General features: G+C 35.5%; 1 long non-coding RNA gene across 1 annotated transcript in view; it reads right to left on the reverse strand.

The window, feature by feature from the left end:
* Positions 1-13388, reverse strand: part of LOC106510491 — an 85610-nt gene extending 72222 nt beyond the window's left edge. The window contains exons 1-2 of the long non-coding RNA XR_002344549.1: positions 12937-13388; positions 11975-12017 (exon numbers count right to left, since the gene is read on the reverse strand). This is a non-coding gene — a long non-coding RNA (uncharacterized LOC106510491). The remainder of the gene's footprint in view (positions 1-11974; positions 12018-12936) is intronic.

A 14668-nucleotide genomic window follows, 5' to 3' on the forward strand; every position in this document is an offset into this window, starting at 1 on the left:
CCCTTTGAAACAAAGATAAACCTGGCTCAAGTTCAGAACCTTGGGAGCAACGAGATCTTATGAGAATATAAAAGTATCCTCTTGTTTCTTAGATTTATTTTTACCATCTCTTTATGGCAAAGGATACTAGTTTTCTGTGCAAAATGCCAATATATTCAAACTTCTTTAGAACATTCACTTAAGTGAAAAATGGTGGGTATATTAAGTCAACATTACAGACGACACCTGGTTGTGAAAAAACTATGGACATAGCAAGAAATGACAGCAGTTTGGAAAATTTATCAATAGCAATGGATCAATCTCCCAGATATATATTTCTGATTGAGATTAGAGAGAAAATTAGTAAAGGCTAAAAATTTACGTGACCTCAGATTTCTTAAGAATGATGCCCCTTTTGGGGTCTCTGTATCACAGTTAGAAACTGTTAGGGCCCATGTTGACACAGAAAATCAGGGAAGAATAAATGAGAAAATGGATTATCTCCTACACCTTGAAATCTCCTGTCTGTAGCACACTGACATAGGTATAGTGGTCAGTATTATCCAGAGATATAGAACCAGTGGAGTTTCTTCCTTCCTTCTTTCCTTTCTTTCCTTCTCTCTCTTCCTTTATTGGAAAGAACCTATGTGATTATGAAATCTGACATATGCCAAGATCTGCAGGCAATAAGCTGGAGACCCAGGAGAGCTGATTGTATAAATGACACTTTAAAGTCCAGTAGCCCCAGACCTAGGAAGAGTTAATGTTTCCTGAAAGCAGAAAAAATAATGTCTCAACTTGAAGGTAGTAAGGCAGGAGGAATTCCCTCTTACTTGCCTGGGAATGTAAATGATTTTTGCTCTATTCAGACCTTCAACTGATTAGATGAGGCCCACTCACATTAGAGAGAACAATCTCCTTTACTCAGTCTGCCAACTCAAATGTCAGTTTCATCCAAAAACATCCTCACAACAACACTGAGAAATATTTGACCACATGTCTGGCCAATCCATTACTTAGCCAAGCTGGTATATAAAATTAGCCACCACAATAGGTATTTGTTAGAAAAAAATACATTGGTAGAACATAAAATTTACATAGGCTCAATCTACAGTAAGATTTGTCCCATGCTAGGAACTGGTAGTTTCCTTCCCTGATTTTTAAGTCTTCTTTTATATATTGCTTGGCACGTGAAAGATCAAGACATGTTTGCTGAACAGAACAGCAAATCTCACAAGTTTGCATATTTCTAGCTGTGGGCCTGAAAATTTTCCTTACTGCAACCATTACCTACATTTTCCCTGGCTTTTGTCTCTGTTTTCTCTCTGCTTCCAGATGTGCCACTACAGGTTATCTTCCACTGCAGCCCAACCTCTGTCAAAGTCTCCTTAGGAGCTCGGAATCCAGAGTTTTCTCTAGAAAGAAACCAGTGTCCTTAGGGGAGTAGGTTTGAACAGAGTACATTTATTTAGGTCAAAATTTTGAATCAATTTTTGAAAACATCAACCACAGACAGCAATCAACCAGCAAAGGCATAGACATGTATTTTATGAGGTTTGCCTGCAAGTGGAAGGTTTTATGTTAAGTCAAAGGAAGAAGCAAAGAGGATTATAATGAGCATCAATTAAAAGGCATTTTTTTTTTTTAACAAAGTGAGATGAATCTCAGTGAAATAGGTCAAAGAGGCTTTAAATTTGAATTTTTAAAACAGAAGAAACTGAGCAATGGTGTATGTGATAAGGTCATGCTAGACAGCAGCCTAGCTTTTAAAAGGACCAAGGCCATGGGCAACAAATAGACCTAGAGCCAACCACCTAATTATTGCATAACTAGTGATTTCCCTTTTAACCTTTCTAAAGTTTCATTTATCTCAGCTGCAAAATGAGCATGGTGATACCTTTTCTCTTGTGATTCTCTTGATGGTGAATAATATTAGTGCCTAAAATGGCACAGTCAGTAGCATATGTGAATGCTGTTCGCTCCCCCGTCACTTAAGAAAAAGAAGTCAGGGATGATAATGATATCATAAACAACTGAAAATATATTTGTTTAAATAGCCAAGCAAACTCATCAAAGAAGTGAATACATGCAGGAGTCCATAAAGAATGTTTTTGTAATCTCTAAAATGTTGGGAAGAAATGTAGATGAATGTATGAATTAATTCTAACTAAAATAAAGTTTTAGATACATAAATGCATAGGAGGTTAAGTAGCTGGTAATTCTCATTACTTCTATTCCTATTTTGTAACTTTTATAGACATTATGTTTCACAGAATAAGAAATCTTTAGAAAATGTGAGAATTGATCTGTTTTGTAAAAATTATGATTCAAATGAGAAAAAAATATATTCTATAACAATAAGCTAACTCAAGCATTCGTCTTAAAAAATTTTTCTTTTGAATGTTCATCCATAATCTATCAAGTGGGTAGTATATATGAATTATATGAATGTTTCCTTGAATATAAAATAATCAAAAAGACATTTGGACTTAAAAACTAAATTTATGCAGTAAAAGTACTAAAAGATACTCATAAAAAACTGTTTTCCTCTTAAGATACCTAAACTAAGACTTACTGCTTATATGTTTCTTCCTTAAGGCATATTATTAAATGCTCTTCTCAGAAGAAAAAGAAGTCCATAGAATAATTATACAAAATGGCCTATTTTATTATTTTAAGCATTTAATTTGCATAGAGAATATTTAGTGAGAGGAAAAAAATAACATGTGGTAATTCAGGATATGAGATTTCTGCAATCTCAGAGGTCTTTTGATGACTTTTTAAATTCTTATTAATAGTATCTGACTACCCAGTATTATAAAATTAATAAGTGGCAGAGCATGTATTTCTAATCTACTTGTTTTCAAAGTCTAGGTATTTCCATTCTCAGTCAGGTTATGTCACTCAAAATACATAGGTCCATAAAATCCATAATAATATCTTAAATAATATATTAAATATATGAAATTATAATTCAGAAATTAACAGAAATGTTTTAAAGCATCAACTAACATTCAACCAGAAATTGCTAAATGCTCTACATGTTCTGTGGTAACTTTATGATATTAAATACAGTGAACTTTTTGATGAGTTCAAGATTTTTGAGGAGATACTTTATTTGTGGATTATAACTATTAATTCATTTTTATTACCGACATGAGTTTCCATAACACACATGCTTTATTAGCTCTAAGTCAATAGTTATGGAATTTAAACATTACTGATCAAATGCAACTTTAGATGATGTCTATCATGTAACAAAGTTCCTAAACCTTGAATAATAAAACTGTTCTTTACAGAGAAAAAAAAATCTTACATTCTATGAGTTTATTTAAAACACTATAAACTTGTTTAACTATATGCAAACATTTGTGTAGGTATAAAATCCTAACACTCACTATATAACATTGAAGCTGCCAAAATCAAAGCTTAAACACAATTATAAAAGAAGTTATGAATGTAATGTGAAATATGAGGCAGTGTGAGCTAGTGTTTTAGATTCAGCATCAATTCAGTTTGAATGTCATGTGACTCTGCCATGCACATCACGTGATGAGTCAGTTCTATGACATTTTTCTATGTTCAGACCACAGAGATATCTTTATTCCAACAGAATGCCAAGATGTTAGTTTGACTTCACATAATGCAAACATACAATTTCTGTATTAGATCTTACTTTTCAATTAACTTGAAAAAACCTAAGTAATTTCTACCCGGTATGCATACATATATAATATTAGAAACTAAAAACAAAATAAAGAAAAAGAGAGAGAGGGAGGGAGAGAGATGGGGAGAGGGAAGGAGAGTGTACATGGTAAAAAGTTTCAAAGGCAGTAACAAGCGTATATTTAGGATTCTTATACACTAATATTTTCTGAAAAATCTCACTATTGAATATCCATTTGAGTCTATGCAATCCAACATCTTCCAAACTTCTGTTTTAAAATCAGAGTGTTTTTAATAACATATCCAACAGCGCAGTGTGTGAACAGCTACATGAGGCTGTCAATTGATTTTTAAATGCACTTTTAATTGTTTTTTTTATTAAAAAGCATTATTTCAAGTATCCTGTTCAGTTAATTAGAGTGAACACCAAGGATGAAAAATATTAAGTGCACAAAATCAAGTAAATACAGTCAGTGGGAAACAATAAGAATATATACTTTCTTTTCCTCTCTTTTCTTTTCTTCTATTTAGGAAAAAACAGTCGTATTTAAATTAGTAAGTTGGGAGTTCTCATCGTGGCACAGTGGTTAATGAATCCGACTAGGAACCATGAGGTTGCGGGTTCGGTCCCTGCCCTTGCTCAGTGGGTTAACAATTCGGCGTTGCCGTGAGCTGTGGTGTAGGTTGCAGACGCGGCTTGGATCCTGCGTTGCTGTGGCTCTGGCATAGGCCAGTGGCTACAGCTCTGATTAGACCCTTAGCCTGGGAACCTCCATATGCCGCGGGAGCGGGCCAAAGATATAGCAAAAAGACAAAAAAAAATAAAAAAAAATAAATTAGTAAGTAAACAAGGTCTTATTATTTTCATATTTAACCATTTAAAATATAATTTTACCTGAAATCAAGAAATTTAACATATTTTTTTGGTCAAATTTGATACTACCAAATAGGAAGTTAAGTAATTTATTTAAGTGAATTGGAAATTGTGATGGGGTAGATATCCAACAATGAAGTTCTAGTATAGTAATGGTTACTTTAGTGCTATGTTTGAAAAATAACAAGGTAAAATATAAAGTAAAAATGAAAAATATAAAGTACAAAATATAGTACTTAACAATGGAAGTACCATTAGAGGGGGAAAAATAGATGCCTATGACGAATGATTAGAAAGGACTATGTGTAAAGTGAGAAGTACATACTCATATTAGGGAGGATATATAAGATTTTAAGGAAAAGTAAGTCAGAAAGAGAAAGACAAATACTATATGATATCACTTATATCTGGAATCTAATATATGGCACAAATGAACCTATTTACAGAAAAGAAACAAACTCAGAGACATAGAGAACAGACTTGTGTTTGTTGTCAAGGGGGAGGGAGTGGGATGGACTTGGAGTTTGGGGTTAGTAGATGCAAGCTGTTACATTTGGAGTGGATAAGCAATGAGATCCTGCTGTATAGCACAGAGAACCATATCTAACCACTTGTGATGGAACATGATGGATGTATGTGTATAACTGGATCAATTTGCTGTACAGCAGAAATTGACAGAACATTGTAAATCAACTATAATAAAATAATTGTTAAAAAATTACCATATTAGAAATTTTAAAAAAAGAATGTAAGGAAAGATCTTGATGGATACAAACCACATCCAAACTGTATGAAAAAATATGGCCAGTTTTGCTTCAAGGATTCTATTACAAGGCCATACTTCCATCAAATACTCTACTGCTTATGTGCCCTTAGATACTGAGAACTTCTTGTAAAGGCCAATGCTTAAATGTTTCTTAAGATTCTTTTCAATTTGAATGAGACTGAGAAATTGGAAGAGAAAAATTTCTCACTTGCACAATTATCATTTCTGCTTTAACTCTCAAAGCAGTACCATTTTTTCCACATTAGACTCTTTATCCTAAAAAATGGTACTTAGCTATAAAAACTCTCCAATACCACTTGTTTTAACTGTCTTAGCTAGATAGTTTATCTATTTATCTATTCATCTAAAATATATTTCAGGGTGAGGGGGGGTTCTCATCCATCCAGGCCTCGTGCTAACTTTGAGGATAAGGAAAGAGTGTAAAATAGCAGAAATCACTGATTATGGAACTGCAGGCAAATGTTCTGATAAAGGATGAGAATTAAATAATAGATGTAAACAGAAGGAATAACTACCATTATTCATGAGGGGATGGCAGGAGAAAATGCCTTCTTGGCAGTGATGTTAACCTAAGTACTAAAGAATTACTAAGAACTATATTGACGTAATTACAAAAATGATATTGAGGTTGACATGTATTTTTCTGGAGCAAAGGGAGGTATTTGGGTATGATATAATCCAGACATAGATTTACATGTCCTAGTCTACGCCAGTCTAATGCAAAATGTTAAAAAATAATAAAATACGGTTGATGCTTGAGCTTACTAACTGCACTTATATGCAGAATTTTTCAACATATGCATACCACAGTATTATATTACCCAAGATTAGGTAAATCCACAGATGCAGAACTGCAAATATATAATATAGCAGGTCAACTGAAAAATGATAGTTTTTTGACTGCACAGGAGTTGGTGCCCCTAACTTGCAAGTTGTTCCAGAGTGAACTGTAATCAGAAGTTTTTCAATTCAAATGTTATTATCTCAAAGTATATAAAAGTGTATCTATTTTACAATTCTCAATGCTACTTGGTGAAATTGCATTTCCTCTTCTCCCTTATCCCATTATAATCATATACCCAAAACACTCCATGTACCCCCTACTTGCAAGATGTTCAAATAGTGCACCCTGACATGGGTGGATCTCTCCTTTCTATCAGTTAGGTCTCCTTCATTTTTGTTGTAGTAAGAACATTTAACATAAGATTTACCTTCTTAACAAAGTTTTAAGTGTAAATTACAGTCCTGTTAACTTTAGGTACAATGCTGTATGTATATCAGATCTCTACATTCATCTTGCATAACTAAAACTTAACAGCTCCCCATTTCTCCTTTCCCCATAGCCCCTGGCAAATACCACTCTACTCTGTTTCTATGATTTTGGCAATTTCAGATCATCATATAAATGGGATCATGCAGTACTTGTCCTTCTGTGACCAGCTTATTTCACTTAACATAATATCCTCAAGGTTCATCCATATTGCTGCATATCATAGGATTTCCTCCTATTTTAAGGCTGAATAATATCCCATTTTACGTATATCCCACATTTTTTCAGTCATCTATAGATGCATACTTACATTGTTTCTACTTCTTGGCTTTTGTGAATAATGCTTTAAAAAACATGGGAGTCCAAAAACGATACATAAACGATCAACCAGTATATGAAAGATGCTCAACATCGTTAATCCTCAGGAAAATCAAGACAACAATGAGCTATCACCTCACAATTGTTAGAATGGCTATTATTAAAAAAATAGGAGACAATGGGGCTGGTGAGGATGCAAAGAAATTATAACCCAGGACACTGTTGGTAGGAATATAAAATTATGTGAAATGAGGCAGCTGCTATGGTCCCTAAAAGATTAAAAACTAACATATGATGCAGCAATCTCATTTCTGGATATTTATATGAAAGTACTGACATCAGGATCCTGAGCTCATAGGTCCGCTTCCTTCTGAATACATTATCATTAGATTGATATCTCTGTTTAGAGATTCTTTACACACAAATGAGCAGAAAATCAGGTCTTCTCTCTTTCTAACTTTTCTCTCACTCTGTAAAATCTCCTGCTCCTTCGAGAGTGGGAAGCAGGGAATTGAATGTGCAGAAAAAGGAAGAAATTGGGCTGTTAAAGACAAAAATCAGATTTCACTTTTCTTCTATTTACTGCATTATAGGTAGTATATATCCTGTTTGGCTGCAAGGAGTCCACCCTCAGTGAGATCCTATATCAGAGGTCAGATGAATGAGGAGAGGAGATCCATTTATCAAGCTATTAAACAGGAGCAAATGTTTTCCCAATAACTTAAGCACTCTGTGTGTGTTTCCTGGTTCCACATGCCTACCCTGGAGCTTTTGTACTAACTCCTGCTCTTAAATCTCCTTTCATATAAAAGAGGTTTTCCATATGGTACATAAAACTCAAAGAACAAATAAGTTCAGGAATCAGCAAGGTTTCCCACTGCTAACCTGTCAGAATGAGAGTCTCCTTTTTCTTTTTAAAATCTCTAAAGGTTCAACAGACTTATTACAACTGTCAGACTTCCGTTAGACAAATTGGCCATAATGTAAATAAATAGTCTCTCACCTTTGAAATTCTAACACTCAGCAGAAACATAAACCTCAAAAGCCACAAAAGGAATAGCTGCCCTGAATTAAGGATGAGGCCTTCCAGCATAACATAAAATCATGTTTAGATATGGGGTACTTCCACACTGAGCCATGCAGATGAAGTTAGAATTAACACTATAAATCCAAAATAGGCAGTCCTTAGGAGCACTGGGTTCAGCTGCTTTTACACACTACTCCTTGGAATCCTTGGGATTCTACATGAAGCCTTAGTATTCACCTCGTGATTCCAAATTTCCAAAAGATATTAACCTTTGTAATTTTAAAGTGAGAAGTCATAATTTCCAGAAATTCTTAAGAATTTTCAAAAATCATAAGAAAATTCTGTAACTTTATAGCACTCTGAAAATATGTTTTAAAATCATAATAAACAGCTAAAAAATAAGCAGTGAATCTTTTTTATAAAAGGATTGTATTAAATATTTCAGGGGAGAGCTTTTAAAAACTTGATATAAAATACACTGGTGGTTATTATTATAAACAAATATGTTATGACAATACTATATATTTAAATAGTATGCAAAATGAACTCTGCCTGATAAAGAGATATTTGATAATGGAAACATTAAAGAATGAAACATTATCACTAAAGAATGACAATTAAAATAATGCAAAAGTAAAATATAACAGCAGAATATTTAATACTTAAAGAGTAGTATCCTTAAAATACAAAAGTTTAAAAAAAAAAAAAAAGCTCAATTGTTCTATCCTGGCATCTTAATCTTTGTTTCACAACAAATTTTCCAAAAATAGAAACATTTCCTTCATACTTTAATGAGGTTAGTTGAATTGTTATAAGTTCATCCAAAACATCTGCAAGTTGAATATTACAATGTACAGTGCTTTATATAAGCTCATTTCCCTTTTAAATGATAAAAGTATTTTACCCACTTGTCCTAATTTTTATTTTGCCATTAAAAAAATCTCTTTTTCTGCTCCAGATTTTACATCAGTTTCTAATTTTATGTTGGAGTACTCACAGCAACATTCATATATTCTCTTTGCACGTCTTTTTTTCAAAGATCAATACTATACATCCAAGCACTGGAGGACTCTGGTGAACATTACTGGGTGGTCTTTAAATAACTTGTACAACTCCTAGCAAAACTAATAGCATTTCACATAATTGTGTATAAAATTGTCAATTTAAACATATATTTGCCTCCAAAAGTTGTTATTTCTTGGAACACTACTCAAATAATTGTTTAAAATATACTGTATGTCTAAACTTATTAATATTTAATATTTCTTGCAAGAATGACTCACCTTTGGCAGTGGAAGATAGCACCATGAACATTTACTTATAACACAGCAATGGCTATGAATAAGATTAATTATCAGACAGTTATTATTCATCTTCTACATACGTCTATCTTGGTTCTCAGAAATAAGCACTTTATTCTTTAAATACACACGCCAACGTTTCCTCTCTTGTTTCTACTTGATGTTAGTTAATTCCCTCAATCTAGTAGCATCCCCTTGTTAACTGTGCACCTTTTATTTTCAAAGTACAATCATTATATTTTTTACCTCTTTCTCAAATAAATAGTCTCTCACAAACCAATGGATGTGAAAGGATAAGATACTCATGTGATCAACCCCCCCCAACAGAAAAAAAAAGAAAGAGTTTGATGCCAAAAAAAAAAAAAAAATCCAAACAAACAAACAAAAACCTGAGGAGAAATAAACCTATGGACTCAAGGAGGTCAGTGAACTTTAAACAAGCTAAGTCCTCCAAAAACGAATGCCTTGAAACATATTCAAAATGATGAAGACTGAAGACAATATAAAAAAAGTTTTGAAAACAGAGAAAAATAATAAAATATAAGGGAACAACAGTCTCAATGACTAAAATTTCTCATCAAATACCTTGGAGGATGGAAAAAAAATGTGGCATAATGTTTTTATATTGCTAAAAGGAAAAGAAGTCAATCTAGAATTCTGTATCAGGCAAAATTATACTTCAGGAGTGAAGCTGAATAAAGGCATTCTCAGAGAAACTCATAGAATCTTTTGCCAGCCAACCTGCTCTAAATTTTTTTTCTAAAGAGAAATAAATGACATTAGAAGAAAACTTGGAATATTGGGAATAAAGTAAAAGCAACAGAAACGGTTAATTTTTTTTTTTTCGGTCTTTTTAGGGCCATACCCATGGCACATGGAAGTTCCCAAGCTAGGGAGTCAAATTGAAGCTGCAGCTGCCACCTACACCACAGCCACAGCAACATGGCATCTGAGCTCATGTCTGCAACCTACACCACAGCTCACTGTAGCACTGGATCCTTAACCCACTGAGGAAGGCCAGGGATAAAACCTCTTCCTCAAGGATACTAGTCAGGTTCAATAACCACTGAGCAATGATGGGAACTCCCAGAAATAGTTAATATATTAAATAAGTGTAATAGACTATTTGTCTCTGAGAGCTTTAAAATATTTCATAGTTGAAAGCAAAATACTTTTATATTGTATCATGGAATTTTCACTGTATGTACTTTCAATGTTTAAGAAACCATAACATAAAGCAAAGAAGATAAAGGGACTATATGCTGGTGAGTTTTCTATAACCCAACTGAAATGATAAAAAAGTTGGTATTAATTATAATGTAAAATATTAAGAATTTATATTGTGATCTCTAGAGTAATCCACAAAATAACATAAAAATTGTAATAAAATATATAACAAATTAAATAGAAAGATTCAAAATGTTAAAATATGCCACAAAAAGATAGGAAAGTAGGAACAAAAAAAAACCAAGGGACAAAACAGAAAATAGGTAATAAAATTGTAGATTTAATCCAAACATACCAATAATAACATTAAGTGTAACATTATCTAAAAATACCAATGAAAAAGATAGAAATTAGGAGAATGCATTTAAAAAATGTGACCCAACCATATGTTGCTTATAGGAAATTCACTTCAAATATAAGTAGGCAAAAATTAAAAGTCTAGAAAAAGGCATACCACATGAATGTTAATCAAAGGAAAGGTGGAGTGGAAATATTAATACAAGATAAGTATATTTCCAGTCAAAGAAAATCTCTAAGGACAAGAGCCATTACAAAATGAAAAAAAGACGCAATTCACTAAGAGACCTTAGCAATCTCAAATGAGTATACACCTTACTACAGAGCTTTAGAATACACATGACAAAGCCAACAAAAATGAAAAGAGAGCTAGATAAATCCACAGTGATAATCAGATAATTCAACACTCTTGCTGAGTAAAAATCATGATCAATGTGAATTAATACTCACAAAATCAACAAGGAATTAGAAAAACTGAACAACACCATCAATCAATTGTAATCACATTTACAGAGCATACCACTAAACAACAGCAGAATACACATTCAAGTGTACATGGAACATACACCAGGTAGATCATATACTGGATCATAAAACAAACCTTAACACATTTAAAATAACAGAAATTGTATACATTTTGTTCTCTAATCACAGTGAAATTAAATTAGAAACCAAAACCAATCATTTACCTTGCTGGTCCCTTTCTGTCAACTCTTGCTTAAGGCTCCATTTACATAAAGCAGGTTTTCCATGTAATACATAAAATTGCAAAAATTCTCAACAAAATATTATCAAACAGCATCCAATATGATATATAAAGAACAATAAACTCAAGTGATGTGTGTCATATGATGAGAATGCAAGGCTTATTTAATATTTGAAAATGTCATATCCCACTAGAATCACAGTCTAAAGAAAATTCACATGATCCTATCAATTCATGCCCAAAAAGCATCTGACAGAATTCCACATCCACTGCTAATAAAAATTCTCAGCAAATTAGAAATAGAAGAAAACTCTTGCAACTTGATAAAGGGCATCCACCAAATCAAAACAAAACTACAGCTAACCTCACACGTAACAGTGAAAGACCTAGTAGGAATATCAACTCACACCAAACCTATTAAACAGACCATTCCTACCAAGCAGGAAGCTCTAGCCAGGGAATTACAAGATAACAAAATCAGAATCATACAGATTTGAAATGAAAAAGTAAAATTGTTCTTACCTGCAGATGACATCACCAATCTAGGGAGAAAAGCCCAAAAAGTCTGAAAACAAAATAAGAGTAAAACTTCTCACAACTAAGAAATGAATTTATCAAAATTTCAGGATACAAGGTCAGCACATAAAAATCCATTGCATCCTTATGTTTAGCAATGTAATACACAATTATAAAATGAAATTCAAAAGCAATACTGTAAATATCTAAAATAACTCCCAAATTACTCATATGTAAATATGTAAAACATATATAGAAACAATATTAACTGCAAATACACTGATGAAAGAATCAAGGACCTTAAAAAACAGATATGCATAGGGTGCATCTTTTTATTTACCATTCATGAATTGCTCAACAAAACCATTTTGATCTTTAAAAAAATGGAGCTGCATATTGTATTCATGGATTGGTAGACTCAGCCTGCTAAAGATGTAATTCCTCTTTTTTTTTTTTTCCTTTTTCTTAACGGCTGTAATAGCAATCAAAATTACAGCAGCATATTTATTTTTGTTCACATAGAGAAGTTCATTCAAAAAATTTTTAGGACTGTTTAGATCCACTCAGCAAGATAGTAGAGTAGGAGAGTACAGCCTCTACTTTCCCACAAAGAACAATTAGATAGCTATCCACAAATTAAACAGTTCTGGGAGAACTCAAGAGTCCATTTAAAAAGCTCCAGCAATACAGTGGAGCAAAAAGTTCAATAATAACTTCACAAGAAGGGCAGGAAGAACAGTTTCAATTTACCTGCATCATCCCATCCCCTAGGCCGGGCCCTGCAAACAGGGAACTTCTAGAACCCAAAGAATTCCCTTCACCAGGAAAAGGAGAAAGAGGAGAGCAACCAGCTTCCCAGGCTTTCAGAGACTGAAGGAGGACTGGCTTTGGATTCATCTCACCCTGAGACTGGCATAGCTGAGCTGCTAGACCGCAAGAAAGAAGAAGGAAATCAGGGGCTACCATACCGGCAATGGGCAAAGCGAACACACTTCTCCGTGGCCGGCCGGCTCCGCCAAGGACTTGAGCAGCTTTTGCCTCGGAGGGCCACAACAGCCCTTGCAGATGCCAGTGCAACCGTGGCGCTTTCCTCACTGTGGACCTCACGGCGGACATTGGTGGACCGCTCTTCAGAGGACACTAGCAGTGTTCGTCACTGACGAAAACAGCAGCTAACACGGCCACCACAGACCCAGGCCGCTGCTGCTGCTGGTGCTGAGGGCTCCACAAGTTTTCTCGAGTTGACAAATGCCAGTCAGTAACTGCGTGTCTGCCTGCTTCTATCTTCCTCCTCACCAGATGCCCCAGCCACCATGGAAGCCCTCGGCCCGAGAACCCACACCTGTGATCGATAGTCACACCTCTTCAGGAGGCGGCTCACGCACTCGCTGGATTTTTTCCCTCCTCCGCCGCTGTGCGCATGCTCACAGCTATCCAGCGTAGCGTCTCTGGCGGATCTTCACAGAAGCTCGCTAACCGGACGAGGCCCAGACGCTGGGGTCGCGACGCTGCGCTGTTGCCTGTGCCCAGAGCCCCACCTGGAGCGCTGCACCTGCAGCCAACAGGCCTGAACTCCTGTCCCTGGCCTCGGCTGTCGGCACAAGCCCGCCTCTATCCCTGAAAGTCTCAGGCATGCGAGCACACCGCTCACCTCAGCCATGGCACCTCAGCCGCTGCTGGGCCCTGGGTCCGGCCTCTACTCCTATTACTTCAAAGACTGGCACCTGGACATGGAGGGCGAGGAGCGACTGAGGAAAAGAGGCAACTCAGTCTAAATTGGTAGGTCGGTGTTTTAATAAGGCAACTTATATAAGAGACTCGTTTTGGGACACTGTGAGACAAGTAGATCTCTGCACATGCGGGCAGGAATTTTACAAGTAAATATAGAGGCCTTCATGGAGGGCGGCCATGTGTTCCCTCTCGTGTTACTCTCTCAAGGCTACTTCTGTGAAATGGCTCCAGCTGTGAGCATAGTGGGCCAGCCGAAAGCACTTTCCCAGGACAAGGGAGGGGTTGAGCGTTCTGGGCTCCAACTTGCAGGTCAGCTAGTGGTCATGGCCTCTGGATGACCTTCTCCAGCATTTTATTCCTCCTAATTGGGTCTTGCCTGCCCTTCTCTTCTAGAATGTGCCCTGAATGGTCAGCAAGGGGTTTCACCTGCACAGAATTGGTTCATTTGGCAGCTGTTTGGCTGCACCATCCCAGTAGGACTTATCATTGCAAATTCCACTAGAAAAAAGCTTTTCCAAGGTGTGCTGGGGCTTGGCGGTCTCAGCAGTATAACAGGTTGATCCACTGTGTCATTCAGGACAATGGCTGTCTCCCATGATTTTCATACCTTTATAGCGTTGAACGTCTTGGCAGAGGTTCCAAGTCTGGCATATGGGATAATGGGATCTAAGGGTTGGTCATTCAGGTATTTGAAAGTCTGGGACAGTACACTGGTCCACTAGGGCAAAGTGGTTTTACTTGTTATTTAATTTAATCTGCTAATTTAATATTCTATTCTGCCTTTCAACCCTGCTGCCTATGGGCTGTAGCAGAGATGTAACCTCCATTCAGTGTCATGTCCTTTTGCTCATTCTTGCATGCCATGACCCTTAAAATGTAACTCCTGTTCACTCTGTTCTATGAGGCAGTCTATACATGGTACTTAGTTTCTCTAATGTTGGCGGTCTAGTTTGTTTGGCAACAAGAGAA

The sequence above is a fragment of the Sus scrofa genome, chromosome 6, assembly GCF_000003025.6.
Source record: "Sus scrofa isolate TJ Tabasco breed Duroc chromosome 6, Sscrofa11.1, whole genome shotgun sequence".
Classification (NCBI taxonomy): domain Eukaryota; kingdom Metazoa; phylum Chordata; class Mammalia; order Artiodactyla; family Suidae; genus Sus; species Sus scrofa.